Source organism: Schistocerca americana, chromosome 2 (assembly GCF_021461395.2).
Source record: "Schistocerca americana isolate TAMUIC-IGC-003095 chromosome 2, iqSchAmer2.1, whole genome shotgun sequence".
Classification (NCBI taxonomy): domain Eukaryota; kingdom Metazoa; phylum Arthropoda; class Insecta; order Orthoptera; family Acrididae; genus Schistocerca; species Schistocerca americana.
This window is the reverse complement of record NC_060120.1, coordinates 343,646,701-343,666,033: the sequence shown is the minus strand read 5'-3', so window position 1 is coordinate 343,666,033 and position 19,333 is coordinate 343,646,701.

Sequence of the window (19,333 nt, the reverse complement as noted above, 5' to 3'; positions counted from 1 at the left end):
AACTACACAAACATTCAGGAAAGAATAGGAATATAGAAATAGAACCCATTTAGAAATGAAATAAATAGGAAGCTCAGGGAAGTCAAGGCTAAATGGACGTGGGAAAAATGTGAAGTAATCGAAAATGAAATGTTTGTTGAAACGACTGATTCAGTACATAGAAAATTCAGAATAATCTTCGGTGAAATTAAAAGCGAAGGCGTCAGTATTGAGAGTGCGGAAAGAATTTCACTAAGAAATTTCACTGCTAAACGCAGAGGAGAGATCCGACAGACAGATAGCACTGAAAGCCGCTGTAAGGCATAGGAACTGTCTGACGTGACAGAAGAAGTAATTGCAATCGATTTGCAAGACATAGGGGATAAGTATTAGAGTCAGCGTTTAACACAGTTTTGAAAGAATTGCTATCAAATAAGGCGAAAACCATAGATAACTTACCTTCTAAATTTCTACAATCATGGGAGGAAGTTGCAAACAAACGAACACTCCAGTTGGTAAGTAGCTTGTAGATACACGAGCAGACTTTCAGTAAAAATATCGCCCACACAAACACGAAGACAGCAAAGGCAGATAAGTGCGAAAGTTAATAGTGGAAAAGAAAACCTCTTAGATGACGATCACTTTGGCTTTCTGAAAGGTAGAGAGTCATAAGAAAAGCACTTGTCGGCCTAGAAAAAGAATTCGACAATGTGAAATAGCGCAAGACGAACGATATTCTGCGAGAAACGGAAACAAATTACAGGGAGAGACTGGCTTCCCCAAGAGGGAACGATACGTTTGTAAGACTAAGAACGATGTGCTAAGATGAAAAAGTGTGTAAGACAGGGATGTAGTCTTTCTCCCCTACTGCTCAATCTAGACATCGAAGACGCAATGACAAATAAAAAAAATTTCAAGAGTGCGATTAAAATTCAAAATGAAAGGATATCAATGATGAGATTCGCTGATGACACTGCTAATCTCAGTGAAAGTGAGGAAAGATCCCAAAACTTGTTCAATGGAACAAACAGTCTAGCGAAGCTAGAATATGAACTGTCAGTAAATCGAAAAAGAGGAAATTACTGACAAGTAACAGAAACTAGACTAGCGATAAACTTAATATCAAAACTAGGAACCACGACGTAAGTGAATTGGGGGATTTGCTATCTTGGATGCAAAATAACACCTGATGGACGAAGTAAGGAGGACATAAAAGGCAGACTAGCACTGGCAAAAAGGGAATTCCTAGCTAAGAGCAGCTTGTTAGGAACCAATCATAGGCGTCAGTTTGCAGAAGAAATTTGTGAGAATGTACGAGTAGAGGGCAGAATTGTATGGGAATGAATTATGTGCTGTTGCAAATAGGAGAAGAAAAGAGTCGAAGTTTTTGAGTTGTGGTGCTATAGAAAGATGTTACGAACAAGCGGAAAAATGCCCTTATCGACAAAAAAGGAGAATATGCTCTTGTTTAAAAGACTCTGACTGAAAAGTGGGGTATCAGCTGCATGTTCCTCAGTACTACAACACAGAATTCCCAGAAGTCTTCTGATGATAACAGAGACATTTAACAGCATATTTCACACTGCTACGTCACTTTATGATCTAGGTTTTCGCCCCACACAGGATTTTACGTACGTATTTTAAGTTTACAAATAGAGTAACTTTGAATGTCTGTATGTTGGAAACAAATAAAGAAATCAAGAAAATTTTCAAGATCGTTCAAGATCTGGATCTTTGAAATATATCGGAAAAATCACACACATAAACGTCTTGGAAACCGCGTCTGGATTTTTGTACCCAAAAACGATGTTTTTGGAGTATTTCTCGATAATGAATAAAGTTTTAGAAAGCGGGAAGGTTGAACTTCTAGATAAATGCATAGATAATATGGTATTAAAATCTGAGAACTTTGCTGCAGTTACATATTTAGATATTTGTTGCTGGCGGGGAGAAATTGTGATTTTTGTTTTTTTTTTTTTTTGTATTTTTCTCGCGAAACGCTCATGAACTTAACGGTTCCTCCACAAAGGCACGCGGTACATCACATCTAATGCAAAACTAACCAACCAATTTGCTCTATTCGTCTTAGCTGGAGTGTGTAATATTCAAAAATTGTGTTGTAGTGCAGAGCAGTAAGATGATCCTTCTATTGTGTGCATAAACGGTCCCTAGCGCAAGTTCTATCCAAAACTGCTGACCCTACATTTCTATCACTAACAGATCCTGAGCTATAAGCTCAGGAATAACCCGTTTTTAAGGGCGGCGTTTTGGAACATATTACGTAACGTGTGCTGTCGGATGCCATTAGATGGATCAAATGAACACAATAAATGAGGAATTTCTCGGCAGAATGGACGAGGAAAGGAACACTTGGAAATCATTGACAATACGAAGGGACAGGAAGACAGGACATGTGTTAAGACGTCAGGGAATAACCTCCGTGCTGCCACAGGAGGCAGTAGAGAGTAAAAACTGTAAGGGAAGATATCAAAAAAATGGTGCATGTGCTACTGTGAGATGAAAGGGTTAGCACAGGAAAAGAATTCGCGGCGGGCAGCATAAAACCAGTCAGAAGACCGACGACAAAATAAAAAAAATATCTCATATTGATAGAATATTTCGATGAGTTCTCTGCTCACCATTTTCAAGCGAGGAAAGCAATAGCAAGATTAGGCTTTAGCATTCCATTGACACCTATGTCCTTAGAGACCAATCACAGGCTCGGAATGTTTGTTTTTAAGGATAGGGAAGGTAATCAGCCGCGCCATTTTGAAAGGAACCACGCCGGCATTTGCATGGAACGACTTAGGGAAATCACGGAGAAACTAAATCTGGATGGCAGGAAGCAGATTTGAACCAGACAAGAAGATTTCGTCAGTGTATATGAGACTACTGTATTTGGAGGCTAATGCAGCCATGAACACATGATGTTTCCTGTCGATGGTTCAACCTAGTGACCGATTTCAGAATCACACGAAGGAACGTGAACTAGAGACTGCCGTAAGCAGTTTTCAACATCTCCTACAGTTTTTGTTGTTGTGAGCCATAATGCTGCTGTTTTGTGTAGCGTTTTTAAATATTATGAGCTAAGTCCTGTATAATATAGCAAAGCTACTGGACGTTGACTTTAACTCTTCATTTACAGATGTTTGTGGTGAATAAAATTCTGTCTATTTTTAAAACTAGTTGCATAATTTGTGGACGATGTTGCCCCTGCAAACGGAAGGTAATCTACCATGGAGCACGTGATATTTGCAAATTAACTGACTTTCTTGCTCGTTTTAACAATTTTTTCTGTCTTGAAAACGGAAAATTGTGTAAGCTCTCACTGGCTTCTATTTCAAAATGTTTTGAATTTGTAAATGCTTCTTTATAATATAGCTTCTCAATTTGATTTCACTTAATGATTATTGGTGTGTAATAGAGTAATAATGTAACACACGGACTATTAAATACAGAATTGACAAGATTTTCTCGATTGCAGCTGTTTTAAATTTCAGTAGTTTCTAGGTATATGATCAAGTTGTATCTTGGAACAGTTTTTCATATTAAGAGAAGCTTACTCTTCTCGTGAAACTTTTGCAATTTCAGTAAAAGACTGTAGCACACGTAGAATGAATGCTATCAGCAAAAATGGGGTAAGAAAATTTATCAAACCTCTATTACAGGGCTGGAAAGGTGTTCCAAGGCACAACACTCTCCTCTACGTCTGCCTTTACATGACTACTGTGCAATTAACACTTCACTGCCTGGCAGAGGGTTGATGGAACCACTTTCACTCTACTTCTCTACCGTTCCATCCTGTAACAGCGCTCGGGAAAAACGAACACTTAAATCTTTCCGTGCAAGCTCTGATTTTCCTTGTTTTACTATAACGACCATTTGTCGCTATGTAGGTGGGTGACAACACACTATTTTCGCGTTCCTAGGAGAAAGGTGGTGATTGAAATTTCATGAAAAGATACTGCTGGAACGACATACTCCTTTGTTTTAATAATTGTCACCCCAGTTCGCGTATCATATCCGTCGCACCCTCACCCCTGTTATGCGATAGTACAAAATGACCTGCTCTTGTTTGAGCTTTATCGATGTCCTCCGTCAGTCCTATCTGAAGCGGGTCTCAAATCGCGCGGTGTAAGTAGTGTCTAAGTGTTCTTCCAAAAAATCGTAGTGTTCGGTTGGATTTCCCCACAACATTTTCTGAGAGATCGTTCCAGTTATTCGTAGTTGTAATCCGTAAGTATTTAGTTGAATTTACAGCCTTTAGATTTCTATTATTTATCGTGTAACCGAAATATGGTGGAGTCCTTTCTGTACTCATGTCGGTGACATCGCACTTTTCATTGTTTACAGTCATCTGCCACTTTTTGCACCATATATACATGGTCAATCACCTAAGACTTGCACCGCAAATATTGCGGAAATGGGAAGTGCTGTTGATGTGTGGTTATCACGGAATGGATTGGTAGTCAGGGGCTCGTATTTTTAGCCATTCAACAGTTTGCAAAAAATACTTAGAAAGTGTATTTTTTGCGCAAACACACAATTTTTTAAACAGAAAAACGCCTATTGACATTAAGAGACTAAAAGTAGAGTAAGTATGTGAGTGGTGTTTGTTGCGGGAGTCTAGTGCGAGTCGTTTACCAGACATATTTTGAAAAATTTCCACACCGACACGTGTTTGTGCCATAGTTGCTAGGGACGATGTTGTTATGTTTGCTTACAATGTGCCTGTTTGTTCCTTGAGTGCATTATGATTTGCTAGTTAGTTAGTGTGTGACAGTCCGAGCAGTAGGTCGTGAGTGAACGTTGACGTTCTCCAATGCAGAAAAAAACAACATACTCACAGCGTATAGAGAACGTAGGAAAAAGGCATTTCTTTCTTGTACGGTGTATGTGGCGAGATGTCTCAATATATGTCAACCATCTAGGTTGTTATTTATCAAACTCTTCAACCTGCTACGTGAAAGTGGTAGTGTAACACCTAGGCAACGAAAGAGAAGGAAACAAGTGAAGAGAGAAGAGGGGGAAATTAATGTCCTTGCTGCTTCTACAGTTGATCCACACGTTAACTCCCGCGCAATCGGATGAGGAAGTGGAATGCATCAGGGAAGTGTCCTACCCATTCTCCATCGAATCGACATGGGCTCCATCCCTGTCATAACTCTCTCCACCAACAGGTGCATGGAAACGGTTATGAGAATCGTGTTAACTTCTGTACATTGGCATTAAAACACAGTACTCTAGACGTATCACGTATCATGTTCATTGATGAAGCCATATTTAGCAGTCACGACCAGGCAAACCGCGTTATTGGTCTGTTAATTTCCCGCTGGCTTCGTCAGGTGAAACGTCAGTGTAAACGTGTGCTTTGCGATAGTGAACCATCATCTCATAGACGGAACACTGAACGCGCACAGGCGTCATAGTCCCCTAAAGGCCACTTTCCACATTTGATAGAAGACGTTCCTCTGCATAGTAGGAGAAACCTGTGGTACCAACATGATGGCTATTCAGCTCACAGCGCATGAAGTACTACAATATGTGTTCCGGAATTGTTTTCAAATCGTTGGATTGGATTCAGAGGACACCTTCGCTGGTCCGTTCCCCAGATTTAAAGCCTGTAGATAATTTTCTGGGGGCAAAGCTGAAAGACGCTGTCTACAACAATATACTAATTACCCAACTACACCCGTTGATATGCATCGACGTATCACAACAGCCTGCTCGGACATATCCGCTGAAATGCTAGCATGTGTGCGGCAGTTGTTCGTACCAGACTGGAAGCCTGTATTGCCACTGCCGAGGCCCATTTTTAACATTATCCATGCATAAGCTTGTGTTGTTATTCCTTTAGTGTGTCCTACCACAGATATTGTTCAAGTGTTGGTGTGAGAACTTATCAAAATGTGATACCTCGTAAACAACTCATCTTACAAACCTCAAGAAACATCACTGATATCCCAATCTACCATTCTTTTAGTTTGTTAATGTCAGTGGCCATTGTTCCATTTAAAAAGGGGTATGTTTGCACAAAAATACACTTCCTAAGAATTATTTCAATCCGTTTCTTGACTAACAGTACGAGCCCCTGACCACCAATCAATTCTGTGAAAACTGCACAACAACAGTACTTATAATTTTACAATATTTGCGGTACAAGTTTTGGGTGATTCACCCTGTACATCTTGCAATTGGTATTGATCATATGATGACTTAACGAGATGGTAGACGACAGCATCATCTGCAACAAACAATCTAAGAGGGCGCCTCAGATTGTTTCCTAAATCGTTTGTGTAGATAAGGAACAGCAGAGAGCCTATAATACTTTCTTGGGGAACGCCAGATATCACTTCTATTTTACTCTATGACTTTCAATCAATTACTACGAACTGTGATCTTTCCGAAAGGAAATCAGAATCCAGTCGCACAACTGAGACGATACTCCATTGGCACGCAAATTGATTATAAGCCTCTTGTGAGGAACAATATCAAAAGCTTTTTGGGAATCTAGAAATCTGAAACCAGTCTGAGATCCCCTATCGCTAGCATTCATTACTTCGTGAGAATAAAGAGTTAGGTGTGTGTCATAGAAACGATACTTGACGAATCCTTGGTGACTGTGTGCTAACAGATTGTTTTCCTCTAGGTAATTCATAAGCTCCATCCTCTTCCGTTACATGATACACTGACCGACAGTTGCCAAGGAAGAGAGACATCGTTGGACAGAAATGATGACAGATAACGATAGACGACATGAAACATAAATTACGTTCGTGTTCGACGCAGGTCAGAATTATAATATAAATTTGAATATCGGACTCTTAATAAGGAATACGCCATCCTCCGCCAATAACGCACGTTCTGTGCCCGCAATTTATGCTGGTTATCAAAGCGTTGAGGAGGCCTGAGAAACACGCTTTCCAAGAGCATCCTTGGCATGCTCTATAGGCCTTTAGATCTGAGGAGTAAGCAAGCCAATATCTTCGCTTTAGAGTGCGTCCAACATCTCAGCGGTCATGTGTGGGTCGGCCTCTTGTCCATAAAAAGAAATTTTGGGCCTGCCGCACTCCTAAACAGAAGTATATCATCCAAGCAATCTCCACGTAATACTGTTGCGTTGTAACGGCACCTTGCGCAGATATATGCAGCCGTGTTCGGCCACTAGGCATAAAGTCTGTCCACACCATAACGCCTACGCCATACCGATTACGTTCATGTTGTGTAACGAGTTCCATTCTCTCTCCACACTAACTGTTAGCCCGAATCACTTGCCACAGTAAAGCGGAATTAGTCTCAAAACATCACTCTGGACGACTGTTGCTCACCCCATCCAAAAATTTCCCACTTGGTGTGCTTGATGTTGGATGCATTTGACAGGCTTCCGAGCATACAAACCAGCCTGATTTTATCACCGTAAAATGATTCTGGCATAAACACGTGTACCGGCGGCAGTTGCAATATCTGCAACTGTCTGCCCAAGAGCGAGATGTTTGCTCTTTTTGCCACTAGTTACACGTATCAATCCTCTTGCGGTGTGGTGACCCGTCTACAACCACCGGCTTGCTTTCGCATAGGATTTTCACCTATACCAGCCTTTCTTAATCGCGAGATGACATTTGGACATACCCGTTACTGTGACCACAGAGTGACACTTTGACGGCCTTCTAACCGTCCAGCTGCCGGCCGCTGTGGCCAAGCTATTCTAGGCGCTTCAGTCCGGAACCGCGCTGCCGCTACGGTCACAGGTTAGAATCCTGTCTTGGACATGGATGTGTGTGATCTCCTTAGGTTAGTTAGGCTTAAGTAGTTCTAAGTTCTAGGGGACTGATGACCTCAGATGCGAAATCCCATCGTGCTTGGAACCATTTGAACCATTTGAACCGTCCAGATGCTATTCCATGATCGAAATCCCTGAAATGATGTCATGCAGAAACTTTGCCACACCACACAGAATGTCTCATTAATCGGTTCCGCAGCAACCGTCGTCAAACAGGGAGCAGCATGAACTATCGAATGCATACAGAGCGTCATGCGCAGTCTTCGCTGCAGTTAACAGGTCCTGCCCTTAAGATTTCCTTTTACTATCATTGGTAGGGTGTTACTCAGCAATTTTTGGGTTTTCTGTAGTAATTAGCAGTTGTTCCTTAGCAAACGTCAAGCAGTGTAACTGTGAACGTGATCACGTGTTTCCTATCAGGTGAACGCCGACTGTTCCATCGGTATCACAACTATGTTTATAACTTAGAACCTGTCTGCGAGCAACTCTGTAGCCAACAACGCACGCCGTGACACCACCTCTGCGATGCTGCTACGGCGAGACACTCCGCCGGCCGGCCGGGGCACTGCGAGTTAATGAAGCGTTAGAGGAATGATCCTTCACGAGGGCGGCGCCTGGTACTGGAGGAGCCGGCGGCAGCTCATCTGGAAGAGCCCGGCCGGCCGGCCCTTGTCTAGCAGCTCATTACGGCGAGTCGGTAGCGCCAACGGCGTAACTTGCAAGACGCCATCCGTCATCCTCAACGTCGGGCCCGCACCAGCGCTGTGGTTGCAGCTGGAAGCCAGCAAGGCAGTGGCACCCGCTGGACGAGACAGACTGGCGAAGAAACATTGTATCTCAATGAGCACTTGAGCCACTTCACGGCTTCCAAATTACTGTGTTGCGTTCTACGAATTCACAAACCAGACTGTAAATGGAAATGCCGTGTGGCTATGGCTTCCTGTTGTGTAGACCGTTCGCCTCGTGCAAGTCTTTCGAGCTGACGCCACTTCGGCGACTTGCGTGTCGATGGGGATGAAATGATGATGATAAGGACAATACACCACCCAGTCCCTGAACGGAGAAAATCTCCGACCCAGCCGGGAATCGAACACGGGCCGTTAGGTATGACATTTCGTCACGCTGACCATTCAGCTACCAGGGGCGGACAACCAGATTGTGAGACGAGGATAGCGGATACTGAACGACTACTGCTCACTAAACTGTCACTTCATACAGAGTATATGAGTCAGTGGATCATTTTTTTTTTTCTGCAGCTTCTAGGGGTAACCGCGCTCAGTCGTAATTATCCGTTAATACGAGGGGCGCTCAATAAGTAATGCGACACTTTTTTCTGAAAGTTGGTTGTTTCATTCAGAGTTCCAATATACCATATTCTTCCCACTCTTTCGGGTTCAAAACCCTATTTTTCAACATAATCGCCGCTCTGTGCGACGGCCTTACAGCACCATACTGGGAGGGCCTGTATTCCCGCATGTTACGAGTCTACTACCCAACGCCGGAGCAAACGTCTTACTGCACCAAGAACTTCTCCGTTATCCACGTACTACTTCCTGCGGAAAGAACCTTCATTGATCATAGTATGAAGGCTTTCACGACCGGATGACATATCTTCTGGTAAACCTTCCGGGATGTAAGGTCGTGGTCCATGAAACTCTTCAGCTCCTAACGTTTCGTCCAGAGCTGCGCTGGACATCTTCAGAGCGGTGTTTCTCCTCCGGTGAGTCTTGCCGAGGAGGAGAAACACCCCTCTGAAGATGTCCAGCGCAGCTCTGGACGAAACGTTAGGAGCTGAAGATAAACCTTCATTGAGCCAAACAGATGGAAGCCAGAAGATGCTAGATCTGGGCTGTAGGGTGGATGTACAAGAAAAGTCCAATGAAGTTTTGTGAGCTCCTCTCGGGCGCGTAGACTTGCGTGAGGCCTTGCGTTGCCATGCGGAAGTCGAATTTCTTTGTATTTTTGTGCCCACGAACACACTCAAGTCGTTTCTTCAGTTTCCTGCGGGTGGAGTAGTGCACTTCAGAGTTGATCGTTGCACCACGAGGGAGGCCATAAAACAGATTAGCCGTCTCAGTCTCACAGAAACCAGTCAGCATTACTTTACAGGCTCTGGTTACGCTTTGAACTTTCCCTTCGTAAGAGAGGTGGCGAGGTGCCACTCCATTGTTTTCGGTTCGGAGTGATGAACCCACGTTGCATCGCATGTGATGATGTTCGACCACGTAACGCGCAAGCTGTTGCACGCAGATGGTCCTTCGTTGCTCTTTATCGTCGTCTGTTAGGTGGAGAGGAACCCCAACTGCCAACAGAGACGTCCAGCTGAGCAGCGGCGAGTAAGATTTGCCAAGATTGCAAGAGTCACAGCTGTGTGCGGCCGGTAGGCACGCGAGAGATCGGACAGGTTTGCAAGACCACGTTGCGAAGGTGACAGACGCCACGCCCAACGACTTACCGTGCCTTCATTCACTTCCAGGTACCCTTGGATATTCGCAAGCGCCTACGAATATCTGCGATGCTCCGATTTTCCGGCAAAATAAACTCAGTGACAGGTCTTTGTTCGGAACGCACATCCGTTACAGACACCGTTCTGAGGGCTATAGTCCGCCCCTGGTAGCTGAGTGGTCAGCGCGACGGAATGTCATACCTAATGGCCCGGGTTCGATTCCCCGCTGAGTCGGAGATTTTCTCCGCTCAGGAACTGGGTGTTGTGTTGTCCTTATCGTCATCATTTCACCTCCATCGACACGCAAGTCGGCGAAGTGGCGTCAACTCGAAAGACTTGCACCAGGCGAACGATCTACCCGACGGGAGGCCCTCGCCACACGGCATTTTCCTATGACATTATACGAGCTGAAACGGAACTATTCCATAATGTTTCACAAGCCCCACAACAAATTGCACATTTTTCAAGCGAAACTAGTCGAGCAAAAAAAATTCTGTGTTACCTATTGGACGCCCCTCGTACAATTAGGAGCGAGTGGCTGAAAAGTTTATAAAATTTGTACAGTTGATCGACGACGAAAGGAGGTACAAAAATTCTCAAGGTGTGTGTGTGTGTGTGTGTGTGTGTGTGTGTGTCTGTGAGTGAGAGTGAATGAGTGAGTCAATTCCTATGGGACCAAACTGCTGATATCATCGGTCCCTATCCTTACACACTACTTTATCTAACTTATGCTAAAGACAACACACACCCATGCCCGAGGGAGGACTCGAACCTCCGGCGAGAGGGACGCGCAATTCGTGACATGATGCCTCCAACCACGCGGCCACACCGCGCGGCAACTTCTCAAGGAAGTACAGGAACACAGCAGTATAAATCAGAATGAAATAAAAAGGAAATGATGGGGAACGAAGGCTACATGCCTGCAGGAAAAAAAATTGAAAAATCGAAAAAAACGTGATTGTGGGAAGGAATGACTCACCATACCATATAAAAAAGTCACAACAGTCTTTAGTGAAATTAAAAGTATGGTAACATTAAGAGTGCAATGATAATTCCACTGTTAAGGGCAGAGCAGAGAGTAGATGGATGGAAGAATACATTGGAGGCCTCTATGTGGGGGAGCGCCTGTCTGATGTGATAGACGAACTGAAGTCAGTATAGGAGACAGAGGGGAACCAATATTAGCGTCAGAATTTAAAAGAGCTCTTGACGACTTGATATCAGATATCACAGATGGGATAAATAACATTTCATTTGAATTCCTAAAATCGTTGGGGGAAGTGGCAGCCAAACGACTAATCCAGCTGGTGTATAGAATACATACTGGTGTCCAAAATTAAAGCAACAAACCGATACTTTCCCGTGTTATGTCTAATTCATGGCATAGTCATACAAAATGTCAACAGATGTCCGTAAAATCGTGTTCTTCACGGTAGATGGCATTCCTGTCAACGGACAGCCACGTCAACTAGTTACTAGAATGAAATTTTCACTCTGCAGCGGAATGTGTGCTGATATGAAACTTCCTGGCAGATTAAAACTGTGTGCCGGACCGAGACTCGAACTCGGGACCTTTGCCTTTTGCGGGCAAGTGCTCTACCGACTTTTTTTTTTTTTATTTTCATTTTGTTCGCTTTAGTTCGTTTAATCTGCTCGGGGCGGACGTCGTAAGACATCCATTTAAGTTCGTTTTTGATCTGTTAACTCAGTTTTTTTTTACTACAGAGGGCATATTACCCTCTGACCGAACACGCTGAGCTACCGTGTCGGCACACTGAGCTACCCAAGCACGACTCACGCACCGTCCTCACAGCTGTACTTCTGCCAGTACCTCGTCTCCTACCTTCCAAACTTCACAGAATCTCTCCTGCGAACCTTGCAGAACTAGCACTCCTGGAAGAAAGGATATTGCGGAGACATGGTTTAGCCACAGCTGCTATACATCGCCAGCTGGAACATCAACAAACACTCCAGCTCAGCTTATCCTTGAGTTCCATGGGTCGCTGGTGCTACAGCATCTATTGTTGCGGCCTTCAGTCCGAATACTCGACTGATGCAAACTTTCCACGCTATCTGTCCTGTGGAAGTCTTTCATCTCTGCATAACTACTGCAGCAAGTATTTATTTGAGTCTGTTCGGTACCCTCCCCCCCCCCCCCCTCCCCCCTCGCAAACTCACTTCCATTCCTGACCTGGCTATTCCTCGCTGCCTCAGATAGTGTCACATCAATGGAACCCTCCCTTTAACCAAGTAGTACCAAAATATTGCTTCCGTTCCGTTTAAAACCTATTAATTAGTTAATGAAACCACCCACCTAATCTTCATCATTCTCCTGTATCTTTCTAGTCTCTTCTTGTCTCAGGTGTTTATTGCCCAGATTTTAATTGCACAGAATGCTACACTCCAGGTAAATGCCTTCAGAAGAGTCCCTAATACTTAAATTTGTATTTGATGTTAAGACACTTTTCTTTTTCAGAAAAGCTTTCCTTGCTTTTGACAGTCTGCATTTCGACCACTGTCAGTAATTTTGCTGCCCAAACACATTGTCCAATCACATTACTGATTACTGTGACCACCACATTTGTTCGAGCCCAATGCGCAATAACTACTCACATGCGGGGGGGGGGGGGGGGATGGGGGCGGATATGGGTATAAAGCGTGCTGTCGTGGGGGGGGGGGGGGGGGAGGTACGTGGATAACAGTGCAGTCGAACCACCGTGTTTAAAGTCTACCATCCATCCATGACTACATGGTACCATCCAAACCCAGCGCTGAAGCAACTGCGGTGCACGTTGAGCCTAAGATGACAGGATGAAATGGCTGAAGATACAATATGTGGGGCGAATAGGCATGCAACCGTTGAGTAACTGACTGCCCTGGTGAACCAAGAGGCTACAAACAATGTCTTGTAGCGTATCGACCGTATTCACTCAAAAAATACGCTAGAGCGGGAGTTAGTTATTAGTTGCAAAGCTAAACGCGGCCAACTAGCATATGCGAAGCAGAGCCAGCACTGCAACAGCCAATACTGCAGTACGCTAGCGGAAGGACGGAAGCCTTTCCTCACTTGTCACCAGGGAAGTGTTTAGGCCCTAAACGAACATAATCTGGATTTTATAAGTACTCAGCCATTCGAGTACTAAATCATTCTCGTTTCAGTACCACAATCTACACATCTAGCCTGTGACATACGGAGTAACATCCCGGAATGCAGTATGGGATTTGATATTCGACCATGAGGCAGGGCAGCCTGCCCTGACTCACTAGGGAGCTTCCGTCCGCTCACTGGAGGAAGTCCACGTCCATCGTCAGCTGCGCCGCCATGCTGTCGTCATGGTCGCAGACGGAGACGTCGCTGACAGTACCACACAAGTGACGCCATGCTTGGCCCCAGTATCTGCGCTGTCAGCAACGCCGGATGTCTATTCTTTTGCATAACAGACAATTGTATGCCTCCACCACGCTGTTCCTGGTGTACTACGCATGAGAGCTGGAATAAAGAAATTAATTGAACAACTCCATTGTCGTCCAGACGTTTTATTTCATTCTCCACAGGTCACGGTCCAAAGGTCGTTTAACAATCTTTTCAAATACCATTCAGCGAACGTTGCTGCATATAGGCCTCAACAGCAGGTGCCTGGTTCATGTACCCATGCTGAATGCTGTTCATCTGCAATGAGGGTTAATACCTCCACTGGCCTTCCACTGAGTGCCAACAAATGGCCTTTTCAGATTAATCACGTTTACGCTCCATGAGACAGATCGCCATTGGTGCGTATGACGCGACATGTCCGAAAACAAACACCCTGCATACAGGAAGGAATATTTTCGTGTAATTGCCTGGGTGATCTCGTCATTCTGGAAGACATAATGGATAAATACATGTATGCATCTATCTTTGCGGACTATGTCCACCCATAAAAGCAGTTTGTTTGTTCTTAGCAGAATATGGAATCGGTGGGTTCAGGAGGGTAATACGGAACGCCGTGCTGGATCCCAACGCCCTCGTATCACTAGCAGTCGAGGTGACAGGCATCCGCATGGCTGTAGCGGATCGTGCAGCCACGTCTCGATCCCTGAGTCAACAGATGGGGACGTTTTCAAGACAACAACCATCTGCACGAACAATTCGACACGTTTGCAGCAGCATGGACAATCAGCTCGGAGACCATGGCTGTGATTACCCTTGACCCAGCATCACAGACAGGAGCGCCTGCGATAGTGTACTCAACGACGATCCTGGGTGCACGAATGGCAAAACGTCATTTTTTCGGATGAATCCAGGTTCTGTTTACAGCATCATGATGGTCGCATCCGTGTTTGGCGACATCGCGGTGAACGCACATTGGAATCGTGCATTCGTCATCGCCATGCGTATGACCCGGCGTGGTGGTATGGGGTGCCATTGGTTACACGTCTCGGTCACCTCTTCTTCGCATTGATGGCACTTTGAACAGTGGACGTTACATTTCAGATGTGTTGCGACCCTTGGCTCTACCCTTCATTCGATCCCTGCGAAACCCTACATTTCAGCAGGATAATGCGCGACCGCATGTTGCAGGTCCTGTACGGGCCTTTATGGATACAGAAAATGTTCGACTACTGCCCTGGCCAGTCCGTTCTCTAGATCTCTCACCAACTGAAAACTTCTGGTCAATGGTGGACGAGCAACTGGCTCGTCACAATACACCAGTCACTACTCTTGATGAGCTGTGGCATAGTGTTGAAGCAGCATGGGCAGCTGTACCTGTACACGCCATCGTAGCTCTGTTTGACTCAATGCCCAGGCGTATCAAGGCCGTTATTACGGCCAGAGGTGGTTGTTCTGCGTACTGTTTTCTCAAGATCTATGCACCCAAATTGCGTGAAAATATAATCACATGTCAGTGCTAGTATAATATATTTGTCCAATGAATACCCGTTGATCATCTGCATTTCTTCTTGGTGTAGGGATTTTAATGGCCTGTAGTGTATATATTCCCCTAAATGAAAGTTGCGTCCTCTGTGTCGGCGGATACATACGATATTGCGATGCCTGTGTTGTTCAGAAGGACATGCATGCTTGTCCAAATGAACACTGCGTCGTACTTCTGAACAGCACAGGCAGTTCAATATCGTATTTGTCAGTTATTTTGTAACCTACATAATAAAATGAAAGTCACAGCCATTGAAGAAGAATTAATAACAACAATTGGTGGCAGGGTTTACAGCACTGTACTATCTCCAGCGTTGGCAGCAAGAGAAAGATATACGAATTTAGGGCACGCCTGGGTGTACAAAGACACATTATTATTCGCCCTGTTTTGATGAGTGGAACCGCGGAACAGTACGCAATGGAGTGCAGACTGTCGATGTTGACGTAGACTGGACTTAAGGAGAGCCAACAGTTCGCCAGATGCCCCTCAGCGGTGGCATCAGTCGACAGCTGCGCAGCCCGAGGCAAGGAACGCGAGAGACTCCATCTGGGCGTAGCACAGTCGGCCGCAAGACGGAAGCGCAGAATATTGGAACACACCACGCGGATGGCGGCACGGCTATCGATCTCCAGCAAGAATTCGGCGCCTTGTGGCGCTGCATCAGAGCGTCCCAGCCTGCCCGCGGCCCCATTCCAGAGCTCCAGCTGTGTGTTCACATCAGGCCTCGCGTCGTTGTCGAACATACCTGCCGTGTATAGGCGGACCGCCTAACGAGGTCGGTGCCTTCGGCAGTCCAATACTGAGGTCGAACTGCAAACAACACTCGGGCAACGCTCGTTAGGCATTTCTGTTGATCCTCTGTCTTCGTCCCTATCACTCACGCCTCATTATTACAGCACACACGAACACACAATACATTATGCTTGCACCATTCCGGCACTATTTTCCTTCCTGCAGCTTCATTCGAAAAATATTTGTGCCTCTGAGATCTACTGCTCAGACTTCAGTGAACGTAAGTAATTTATTATAAATGCTATTGCCCATTTTATGGCAAAACACAGATGATTCTGTTCATGCAAACGCCGTTTCACGACAGTGGCCTTTACTTATATTCCATGAAACTGGCGAAATTCTGTGAATTTAGAATTCGTTGCATAATGTTTATATCTATTGGTTCTCACCTTTATGTTACAGTTTATATTGTGTTTAAGTGTCTATCTATGTCAGTCACATGTTTACGACATGAACTCGAACTCCATGACAAAAAATCCGGAGGTCGTTCGGGATAATTTTCTGAGTGTTACGCTATAAGGACTTTCTGTCTATATTCCATTGAAAAATTTATGTACAAAAGTGGCAATATCTACGTCCGTATGTCTTCTTTGGAACCAAAGGTGTTCAAATCCCTCACGGTACTCAATATTAATAACAGCACTGTCCTCTTTATTATTCGCCTTCATTCTCCTGCATTCATTACTGTTCACTTTGTTCTTCTAGCAGAGGCAGTTGTGGGATTACAGTGATTCACACTACTAAGAATAACTTCACAAATGAAAAATTAGACGATATGCACCTCGTGTATATGTTACAGTCAAAACCGGTTTGAGTCAGAACGCGAGTAAGTTAAAACTAATTTTTACTGAGCCACTTCATCAGAACGTGTTTTGCCTAGTTAAAACTAGTTTTAACTGACATTCGCTTTTCACCAGCAGTAAATTCTAGTTGTAACTAAGGCTATCAGTATCAACTAGTTTCAACTAGAAAAAGAATTCAATAAACGCCACTGTAGAAATCAGTGACAATATAATTATAACGATTCATGCTATCGACAGAGCAAAAGCAGATCTCCCCAATATTATTGGAGTTGTTCTTCAGAAAGATGAACAGGGCTTGCACAAGATTGGAACGAAATATGGGTACTCGACAAACTGTATTGCAGGTATGTATTTCTGAACTGATTTCAGTAATTAAAGACAAATGTCAGACATATTCATTACTTCGTTGATTTAATGCTCTGAAAATGTTACTAACTATTCAAGTAATTAATTAATATTTAATATTAAGTTGTAATACATTTTATAATATTATTAAATACCTAGTCGCTTTTAAACAAGCTAATTAAAAGTTCTCTTCCAGATCCGAATTCGACGTGTCCAAAGAGAAATTCTTGCTGCTGGAAGACGTGCGGGAGACAAAGGTATCATTAAGAACTGCTGCAAGATGGCAGCCTTAGGATCAGGACAAGGATTTCTTCGCTGTGTGTGTAAGAAGGCATTTATTTCTAAAAGGTGCTTTTGTAGGAAAAAAGGAAACCTTTGTAACTCAAAATGTCACGACAGTTTGCATTGCAATAACAAATAATCAAAATTTAATTGTTAAATTTTTTGGTACGTTTCTCATTTATTAAGACTGTAGCAACTTTTGTCAAATGTGTGAGTAATTAATATACTTGTACTGTATGATTATTTTGTTTCGACTTTTGTAACTAATACTGTTGATTTGGCTCTGTAATGTTCCTTAAAATGTTTCTTCTGTGTATGGTTATTTTTGTATTGCTGTAGGTAATATTAACGACTTAGATGTTTGATCAATATTCTCAATAAATATAGCATTGCACAATACAAAAATGCTGTTTTTTATTTCAATCAACACGTAGTTGCTCTTAATTTTAATATTTGTCCCTACATAAATTTAGTGAAAACTACTTCTGTCTAGTTTAGTTACAACGCGTTCTTACTAGTTGAAACTAGTTGACACTGATAGCCTTAGTTACAACTATAAATTACTGCTGGTCAAAAGCGAAAGTCAGTTAAAACTAGTTTTAACTAGGCAAAACGGGTTTTGAGGAAGTGGCTCAGTATAAACTAGTTTTAACTAGTAAGAACGCGTTCTAACTGAAAACAGGTTATGACTGTAACATACAGCTGCACTCAGTGAAATGCAAGAGCGATACAAAGACGCAGCCCCGTTACTGCAAAAGGCTTCAAGACTAGATCAATACAATACATAAAAAAATATCTCGAGGGAGGTACCGACGCCAGTCGCATTTAGGCACTGAAATAATTCGATGGGGAAAGCTGAAAATTTATGCCAGACCGGGCCTCGAACCTGGATTTCACATTGTACGCGAGCGGTCGCCTTACCCGCTTTTTTATCTCATTTTGTTTGGGGCGGACTTCCCATGACACCCGTTCAAGTTCATTGTTGATCAATTCACTCAGCGTTTTTTTTTTTTTTTTTTTTTTTTTTTTTTTTATTACAGAGGGCAGATAAACTTCTGACCGAACACGTGGAGCTACAGTGCCGGCGCTTCGGCTATCCGAGCACGTTGCTCGCCTGACCCGAGTTCTGAACTTATGGCAAACCACGAAATAGCGTCCCTGTCTATTTATATTATTTGCTTCGTTTCCTGCATTCCTGCAAGAGGTACGAACGCTATTGTGCATCTGCACTGAGGATATCATAACAGTCAAGGTTACTGACACCACTGTTTCGTATACAGTGGCGGTAAATATCACTGTTTCGAAGGGGAACCGACGCCACGTTTGGATATTGACTACTATCATATCCTCTGTGCGGACGCACAGGAGGGTCCGACCTTCTGCGGAAATACAGAAAGCACTGCTAGCAAAAGAGGTAAATGGACGGGGAGGTATTTCGTAGTGTGCGATAACTTGAGAACAGCCAAAGCGGTTAAAGCAACCGCTTGTGCAAAGCCGGAAATCCGGTTTCAAGTACAAATTTTGAACTTTCTCCATTGAATTATTTCAGTGCCCAAATGCAGGTGACGTCGGTGCCTCCCTAGAAACATTAATATTTACGGCCGCGGTATCAAAATCAGCGGTAACTAACCTGTTGGACATGTCCGACAGAAACTGTAAAAAAAGTCCTTCTCCGGGAAGTTGTTCAACTCGCACCTCATATGGCTTGAATGTCGGTTATGTTGTCAAAGCATAGGCCTACCATGTGCATTTCTGTACTTTGTCGTCTTATGGGAGATTCGTCTTGGTAACACCAAGTCTCGTCACCCGCGATTTGCATTTCAGTTAAGTCGCAGCGTGCGTCCGAGTGTCGTCGTTTTTGTCCAGGAGTCCATTGTGTGCGGGACAAACACAGATTTCTGTCCTTCAAAATGCTGTAGAGAATGTCTTAAACACATGATTTAGAGAGGTTACTCCATTGCATTTTGAGACACAACTATTTCGATACACT